Here is a 10,577-nt window from a genome sequence, read left to right as displayed (position 1 = left end):
GAACTATAAATATAATTATTAACATTATAATAGTAATAATTATAAAAATGAACCTTCTAACCATAATTATTTTATCAATTATAATCACAAATATCAAATAGTGTTTTCTTACAGTGTTAGTATAACAAGGCAGAGAATTTTTTGTACGTTTCGTGTACTTGTTTTCCAACGATGAGATAAGATTAACAGAGATTTACTGATTACGAATAATTAACAGTTTAATATAAATTTTGTTTATGCAAAGATCGCACGCGAATCTGTTGTATATTTAAAGTTGTATATTTAATCAACGCTCCGATAAGACTTGTCCCTCGGAAGCGCTTGATGTAAAAGTCACCCTTATCCAAGGGCTGAATTACTCATGAAGAAGTTTCGTTCTTTCTGTTTTCTTCCTGAATTTTACCCATTTCTTTCGTGTCGATCAGCGATTTTTATCGTTATTATCTCATTTTCCGTTCAACAGCGGCGGCACTGGTCTAATCAGAAAACTTCGATTATCTCTGGGCTACCTCTGTAAATCGATCTCACTCAGCAATATTCTCACCCACTTCAAAGCCATGAAATGCAACATATGTATTAAAGTTAATTCAATTAATCTAAAAACTACATCCTAAAATTACCACAATTAGATAACATTATATTAAATCAATTTTTAATATCACTTTCACAACACTTGATAAGACCGATAAAACAATTTCATTTGTGTACTAATTTCCTCTTCCCTATGTTACTTATTTTCTCCCAGTTATCTCAATTTTCCACGTAGATTCCAGTCTCTCTGGACCGCTAGATTCGTATCAGATTTTCCGTAATAATCGATATTTGAAATCATGAACGCGCGGAAGATAATCGATTGACAAATTGCATTTCACGGATCCACCAACTTGTATTTATTGGTTAAACACTTGATTGTTACTTGCACGATAACGAATTTTTCGGTCGCGATTTCTCGCATTTCCGGTCACAAGCGAGCACTTCGTCGCGTGAGCGCAAAAATTGCGGCAGCGGACTAAGCAAGAAATTAAGGAGACAGGTGAGGCGAGGTTCGATAAGCGGTTTCTTCTGGCTGCGGAGGGAGAGACGAAGGAGAGAGAAGCACGTGAGAGAGTAGGCGTGAGTGGGAAAGAAAAACGCGAATACGAGCCGTCGACGAGGATAAGACATGCTCTTTAGTATAGAGAGGGGCACAACCGCAGTGGCGCTCAATTATAGCCGCAGTGTGGTTACATGGAATTGGCGAAACGATTACGACTGACAATGAGTCATTGCCGACTCGGTACAGTCTGGCATGTCGACGAACGCCGTGAGTGGATCTTAAAGTGCAGAATCAGTAAAAATTTCAGTAAAAAAATTCAATAAAATTTCTCCTTTTATCAAAAATAAAAAAGAAACATGAAAATGTATAAGTACAGTTATACGACATAAAGAACAAGACATTACAGGAAGAAAATGAAATAAGTTTATTCGAGCGTCAAATGGACCTCAAATTTTTTGACAATGAAAAAATAAAATAATGTTTATGTAATGAATATTTTTTTTATGTAATGAATTTTTATGTAATGAATATTTATATATAAGCAAAAAATACAAAGTACATTTAAATATATCTTCTTTTATGAGGCTTTTACGGTTATACGGATATTGAATATGATAACATAATTTTTCCCCACAGTTACATTTATCGTTTATAACTGGATATAGCTAATCCAATTGCGAAGTTAAGTACCTGGCTGTAATTCGTGATTTGCGCAGAGTGTTGATTCAGTCATGTTACGTTAATTGCTCGGAAAATTATCCTGTTTGTAGAACAAGTCAGGATTCTCAGGCTCAATTAATTAAAACTCGAATTACGTTGATTTACGACTCACTAACGCATTTAAACCATCACGTATCGCATTGTATATGTATATATACGTGTCGCGCTTTTCAAATCAGAGGCTCGGTTTTGTATTCAATTAAAAGCGTTTGATTTTACGAGTCGCAAACTTAGGAAGGAAGAAGCAGGAGTAAAGCGGCGGAAACCATAAATTTTCCGAGCGCTTGTAAAGTCTACTTAAAACGCGTCGTATCCGATTCTAATTGTAAGACGAAATTTACTAGAAGTTCTTTCGTTTTCTTTCACATGATTTTTCAAGGAGCGCTAACAAAGTTTTTAACGCACAAGTACTTCATCGTACTAAGTCTCGATGAAGTCTATCGTCTTTAAGTGCACTCTATTAACGATATAATAAATTATATTTTCTCGACATCAGAATGATTAATGCGCACTGTAATAATGACGTTTTTTAATTTAAGAAAATAATTATTACGCCGCTAACTTATATCGGAGATTATAAAACTAATTTTATGACGAGAAATAATTGCGAGATAGATATAATAAATTAAAGTAATGCGTCAACCGATAAAGTATTACATAATATTCTCCTGAATGTTTGAATATTTTGAAGCACACTTAGGAAACCAAGGTGCAAAAATAAATTTGCTACTGCGACATCGTGTCCCGATAGCATAGGTGGAGTTTAAAGTGATATGTCAAGGAAAAGTTATACGAGCATTCTTGAAACTGACAACGTTTTGAGAAAAAATATTAGGAATGATTCCGTTTCATATCGGAAATTCAAATATCCGAATCAATATTAAAGTTTGAATAAACGCTCTATGGTTATTTGAAAATTTCTGATTGTTATATTAGAAAAATTTCCATTATTCCAAGATTAAAGAACAATTTGTAATCATTTATGAACACATTATTCCCAACAATTGCTTGTATTCCGGATTCCTTAGGCCATAATGTACATTGATATTTACAATCATTAAACCGTTTTTCAACGTAAATTAAGTTCACATTAGTGTTCGATTATGTCGAATTAAATATGTAATAGGGTAAACTCGAGTAAGATGGCCATAATTTCTTAAAATATAAAAAACAAACACTTTTATTTTTGTTATTTTTTAATAGTATTTGGTATACTTCACTGAAATGTAAAATAACAATCAAAATTAAAAAGAAAGTACTTGACAGAAATAATAATTAATATTATCAAAATATTAATATAACGTATACATTGGCCATTTTATCTGATTTTTAAGAAAAAAATAGCCATGGTATTATGGGACAATTGACCATATGTGTCAAAGATGCATGTAACATTTTGTAAAATAAAATCTTATAATTTCATATAATTAATACAAATATATTAATACAAATATATTAATACAAATATATTAATACATATATATAATTATATATAATTTATAATTATAATTATAATTATAAATAAATATATAATAATATTGTAATATATAGTAACATAAAAATTATAATTTTTTTAAACTAAGGAAGCCAAAGATTTTTGCAATTAAAAAAAATATGTTTGTGTATGGAGGGTTACTTAGTTATGAGTCGTCTTTATCTTGAACAGTAATAAAGGAAACTGGATAATATTTATAAATAAATAGTGAAAATGAAAATACAATACAAGTTATAAGTCAAAATACAATACAAGTAATATTACGTAACTTTATTATGTATGTAACGTTGATTACAGCAGCTTGATTATAATTTATTCGACGTTATAGCAGCTTTTAGTGAACACAAAACTTTGCAAACGGTCGAAAGTAAAAAATATTACATAATATTCAGAATGTTGTTGTTTTGAACAGTGTGTGCGCATAAATTACTGTAAAGATTAATTATTTTTGAAAACGATCATAAAAATGCACTATTTAGCAATTATTGGAGATATTACAGTCCATAATACCTTAGTTTATACCCTAGTATAATACCCTAGTAGTTTGCATGGATTATCTAATGGTTAAACATTTCATTTTTTTACTTAATCGCGAATTGTTCTCCAGGCTTTGATTTTTTATCCCTCGTCTGAAATTTAATTATTTATCCGTTAAAATGCGATAAAATGTATGAATGCATAGAAGTCGTTACGTTGTTGCTGTTAGGGAAATGTTGATGATCGAATTTATAGCGGTTGCAAAGGATCTTTGATGGATGACACATGTACTGGTGCGATCATGAAAGTTTGGCGACCAGTTTCATTTGCAATTAGTAGCGATTTCCTCTGGTGAAAATAAATTACTCGTTCATACCTCGGTAACTCGATTTCCATGGTTTTGAGACAAGTGATCGCTATCGCGTGCAGAGTTTCTTGTAATTTGCACAATGGCTCCACTATTAAAACGGTGATTTAACGTATATAAGAAAATTGTAAAACTTGACTTTGATGCACGAGACTCTTGCAGATCTTTAATCATCTTATATATTTGTGCGATCATCTGTGATTTCGCTCTTGTTTATCTACTGACTCTCTGGGATTTCTTTTCTATTCTATATTTTGATCAATTTAGACAAGGGAAAATATTATTTGACATATTTTTTGCACAATGTATTTTTCATGTGTGTGTGTGTGTGTGTGTGTGTGTGTGTGTGTGTGTGTGTGTGTGTGTGTGTGTGTGTGTGTGTGTGTGTGTGTGTGCGCTGCCTAAACTACTGCCTATTAATCTGTTCTATTTATATAGTTCTATTTATTATTATATTTTATACGAGTTATTACTTATATATTTTAATTTTCTCTTCTATGTATAATTATACATGTAGAAAAGAAAATTCATTTGATAGCAATACGATAACTTTGTAAAAAATGTTTCATTAATATAAAAGGATATCTTGTTGCATGAGTATAATTTAGCGTATTATAAATCTCAAATAATGAATCATATTTTAAGATGGAAATATTTTGCGTAAAAGAGTTCAATAAATTTTATTTTTTCAAAATCTTTTACAACTATATATGATGCCATCCTAATTTTTCTGTACAGAAAAGTAAATTATGAATTAATAAAAAAAAATACTATTCGTATATTTTGAAATATTATATACAAGAATCGTGCATTTCATATACCTACTTTTACATCCAGAGGCAGAAACTCGTTACCGTATCCATTTGTATTCTCTGCGCATGAAAAATAATTTTTATCCTGTACTTGACATAGAAATGAAAGATTGCATTCGCATTGCTTTCCCGTAACCGAACCACATCCCAGGGTTTTCGTATCGCAAGAAAGTTGAGAGCTACCGCACTCCTTTTTCGCTACGAAGTCGTGAGAGATAAACGGTGGGGAATCGACTGACACGAGAGGTAAGCGGATTATCCTCGCTGGACGAGACGCGCGTGCTCGCCGCGTGCAGAGGAAGTTGGTGAAGTTTCATTTCTACGTGCCATTCGCGATGCATTTGCATGGGAAACGCGCGCGTCGCGGCCCCACACCCGTAATTCGCATAATAAATGGCGTAATGAGTCCCTGCTGGCGGCATGTTAAATTCCCACGAACGTCGCGGTTTGGGTGCTCGGGAACTAAACTCGAAGCGAGTGTCGATAGAGAATGAATGAAATCTTTTCGAACAGAGCAGCAAGTTGCTGCAAACTGTCATTTTATATTAATTAGATGAACTATTTAAAACGTTTCATTCTTATTTAATAAAATAAAGACTGATTTTTTATCTACACTATCTACACTGAAAGAAAATGTTTAACTATTATTTATAAATTAAATTCATTTGGATTTTCAAGTGTCAATTGTAGGAAAGTAATGTACAAAAGAAAAAGATTTATAAAATAAGAATAATTTAAATAAATATACATTGATAAAGTATATAAAGTATATTTTAATATATAAAAATATTTAATAAATGCAATTGTAGTTATAGTGAATTAACTTCAGAATTAATTATTTTCTTAAATTCACTTATTATTTATAATATTTATATGGTATAATAATAATTAAAAAATATGTTAAGAAAAACTAAAAATTTTCGAGCAGTGTGTGTGATTATTATTAATAGTACAGTTAACTATATTTGCATGATTAAAACTATTATAAATATATAATTGTCCGAAAAAATTACTATAAATTATAGTTAATTATGATAATTGCAACAATTTTTTTTTCTTAGTGTGTGTATAATCTTCTGTAAATTGGTAAAAAGAATTTTTTTATACAATAGATAAACTATTTTGAGAAAAGTTATTCCGCTTGTAAAATTTTAGTAGTAATTCAAATATGTACGTTTCTTCTCATTTTTTCAGTACAATATTTCATTTTCGATAGTTACTAGTTGTGAGAAAGTTAAATGTTCGTTTCAGGGACATCTCGGGAGGTCGTCTAGTTAAAAGAGATTTCTCAGGATTTTCTTTGATATGCAGAGTAGTTCTTTTCAATGGTCAGATCATCAAAGAACGACGTGACGTGGAATATTCGACTATATGTCAACTACATATCTCAATTTATTAAAAATTGGGACAAATCCTTTTGTCTGTCTCTTGCCGAAAATATTGGCCACAAATAGATTTCAGATGAAATATGCATATTTTTCTGTCTTTCGGCCGATCTTTCAAGCAATATATTTTGAAAGACATAAATGAGAAACAAGCCCATTCAAAAAAGATACTTCATAAATACAAATCTTTTACAGGTTACTATCTTTTTAACCTAGCGCACGATAAAACAAATTTTACTACTTTTTATTATAGGCTGAGTCACGAATATAATTTTCAAAAAATACTCTTGCTTGAATCTGACTAAATTTGTGTATATTACAAATGTAATATTTTAAATAAATACGTATCATATATTTTTACATACAGGTATTTAGGATATTACGCGAACGGCAATAAATATAGAATTATATGATTGTTTTTTTATAATTGTATATCGCAAGCAATGAAAAATTGTTATTGTGAATAAGTTTGATTTTAAATTTTAAATGAGTTTTATTTAAATTAGTTCATTCAAATTTATTTAAATTAATTTCGGAACAGAAGAACAATGAAAAAACTCATGGCGTAAAACGTTGCTAAGAACAGGGTAATTATTGAAAAGAGATAAAATTGTATTAATTGTAATGCAGTTGCACGTAATGTCAATTTGCCAATTCAGGCTGAGAGTCGTAAAAGCGATTTTACTAAGCGGTACATAGTTCCCTTGACATCTTTAACTGAGTGTGAGATCTCTTTAAGGTATTCAAGACTGACAGCATGAATTATGGTTACGCACTTCGAAGAATAAGACAATTAACCTAAATATATTTTATCTTATGTTAAATTTGAATTAAGTATATTTAATAATTGAAAAAAATATATTAAATGAAGATATAATTAAAGATGTTCAGTTATTTAAAAAATTATAGATATCTTAACAAATTAAATTGTCTTTATCTGATAAAAGTTCAATTGAGTATTATTTTCCTTAATCATAATATTCCAAGATTTTATTTTAAGCATTTTTCTAAATAAATTTAAAATAATAAAATTCTATTTAAATATAGCTTAAAATAAAAAATTAAATAAGGTATAATTAAAAATAAAATCTTATATGTTCATATTTCTAATAGTTAAATGGTCTTCATAAATTTTTCATAATTAAAAAATTATATAATAATAATGCCTACTTTGTCTTGTTTTATATTATATTTTTATAGTATCGTTTTATAGTATCGTTTTCAATTCTTCATATTTTTTTCATAGTTCATAAATTAATCAACAATTTCATACTATAATTATTTCTTGGCGATGGTATATGATTATACAACAATACCAATTATTTTCTATGCAAATATGTTGCAACGACACTTTCTGACTTGATGAAACTTCCTACGACACAGATGTTTCCTAATTACTATTATTCATCAAAATTCGCCAATTACATACAACGAAATATTAACGGTATTTTCACATCCACAAACATTTCATTAAACGCGATTCTTTAAAATCTTTGGAGTAAAATCTAATTCTAAAGAGTGACAAAGAGTGATAATTGTGCAAGTGTTTAAAAAGAGAGGCTCAACCGTCAATTTGTAAGAATGAGATTTCTCTTTTTAGAGATTTCGCTTCAAAGATTTTAGAGAATAGATACGGATTATTTTCGTCCTTCACGAGGACAAAGCAGGTGAACTGCGTGATTAGTTATGTAAACGAAAAGTATTGAATATCACAAAAAAAAAGAAAAATATCGGCATTAAATAAAAATTTAAGTCTTGATTTGAAGTTTTGTAACTTCATTGATTAGTTTTAATCTATTATTGAATGTATATACAGAATACAATTTCTGCACGTGTATATCCAGTGTTGCCTTAAGTACAACAGCCCTTATAAGGTGGATAGCTTCGCGAGAGTTGAGTCGTTCCCACCTTACTTCACAAAGAGACATATGTATGACACATCAACTGGGCGCGGGCATGACACATCGACCGACGCTGCAATCGTGCACGTGCACATCTAAAGCCAGTTCTACATTAATATGAAGCATTGATTTCAAAATGCAAGCTTCAGATTGGCTGTCGCAACAAACTTGCGATCGGCTTGCAACTAATGTAGAACTGGCTTAATGTACATTTATGAAACTGCGAAAATCATTCATTCTTTTCGTCGTTATTGAATTTTACGAGGAGTCTTTTCGTAGATTACTAATTCCAAGCCTTCTCTTTGACTGAGGAACAAAGTTCACGATTAAAAGTAAGGTTTCCTTCATCTCTTCGGTGAGTATTTTAAATATGAAAGAATGTGCTCCGTTTTATATATGTTTATTTTTTGCGCAGAGTATCTGAATATTTCGGAACCTCCTATTTTTTGTCAGAATATTTATTATGTCAGAATATTTTTCTATATTTGTCATTCAATTTTGAAACTTCCACTTTGCATCATTAAGATTGAAGTTTCTTTGTAAGATATTCTGATTTCTTTGTGAGATATTAAACTTGTGTTAAAAATCTGTTTATTCTTATTAAATACTTATAGTGTTTCTTGCAATTATACGTATTACTTCTATTATAAACTAAAAAAAATTTTTGATATTTATTTGATATTATGGCTATAATTGCTAGTAATTTATGGCTAGTAAATAATTATAATTAGAAGCTCCATTTTTATTACCACTATAATATTAGTAATGATAATTATGTTTATAGTTATATATATTAAAAAGAATATATGGTGATTCTCGAAAATGATTACATTATAGCAGTAATAACTATAAAAATAGAACTCCGAACTATAATCGTTTTACCATGTAATTATAATTACAAATATCAAATACTTTTCTCTTAGTATACACTGTTAAAAATAAAATAAAGAACTTTTTGAGACATGCAAAAATATTAAAATTAACATTTTTGCATGTCTCAGAAAGTTCACGTCTTTAAGTTAAAATTAATATTTTATTTTTAACAGGGTATCATTTCATTTACGTGTCTAATTTTTATTGTACCTAATTTATAGTATCACCATAATAACTCAAGATATACACACACGCGCGCGCACATATCATACAAAAGGAATGAGACACGTAGTATTTCGTCAACCCACATCTATTGTTCTTCTTTCTTATTTTTCTTCCGCCCTTACACGCGTGGGTTCAAAGAAAGTTAACTAGAAGGAATGAGAGAGGAAAGATATCTCTGCAAAAACACATAGAGGTTCGTTATTTATTTTTTGTTTTGGGTGTACTGTAAAAATTGATGGAAAAGTTGTGTATGATAAAAGTTCAGCAAAAATTTACCGCAAACTTTGAAAAGATATAAAGTGTATAAAGAAAAAACTTGGAGGCGCAAATGTAGAAATATATCTCATAATAATTTTTTCAAATCTAAGATTCATACAAAGTTTCAAAAATTACGAGTTTACTTAAGTTTGCAAAAATTGTTACAGTGATCCACGAAGGCAAGTTGAGAAAAATTGATCGATTTGTTTTTTGATTAGACAAAATATTCGAATTCTTTAAATGGGATTTCTACGAATCCCAATGGAGTTTGTAAAGTAGGTCGTCGTTTCAGCATCATTACGGTGAGAACTTTTGCCTTTTCGTCGCTGGCGTCGAGTTTCGATCTTCCGTAGGTGGTAACCTTATCTATACAATCTTGGTTCCAACTGGTCCCGCTAAGTAAAGTTTGGATCGACAGAATTTGCGGAACTTCCGATGACTATTACTCACAGTAAAGACTTTGGTTTTCGGATCCATTACCACGCTCACATGCATATTACGTTGGGTCGTGTTGAAATAATGACGTAAACATTAATAATATGTCTGGCAAGATACAAAAACTAATATGGAAATAACGAATAACAATTTTATAACAAATCAATAGCAAGTTATCGAACAATTTGTCAAATGCGTAAATCGCGATGACTGTCGATCATGACGAAGAATTCGAAATCAATATACTCCGTCAATATCATTGAACTTTGTTTCATTCGATTAAAAATGCATGATAAGAGAAAAAAAGAACTGAATTGCGAGATTCTTGTACGTAGAAATCACTTGTTTTTGAGATCTTTAACCTATATGACCTAAAACTAGATACTCGCTCATCTGTTATAAACATATGGTCGATTTACGTAACAATGTGCGTACATATACGTTATGTACATTAAATGATTATCTACTGCAGTAATAAAGGAAGAAAGGAACAGAAGAATCTTATTTGACATAAAACGCAGTAATTAAATTTTTATATTATATTCAATTGCTATTGTCATGTAACAATAAAATTTTGTTTATAGGTTAAATTC

Source organism: Atta colombica, unplaced genomic scaffold, assembly GCF_001594045.1.
Source record: "Atta colombica isolate Treedump-2 unplaced genomic scaffold, Acol1.0 scaffold224, whole genome shotgun sequence".
NCBI lineage: Eukaryota > Metazoa > Arthropoda > Insecta > Hymenoptera > Formicidae > Atta > Atta colombica.
Note: the sequence above shows the minus strand (reverse complement) of the source record.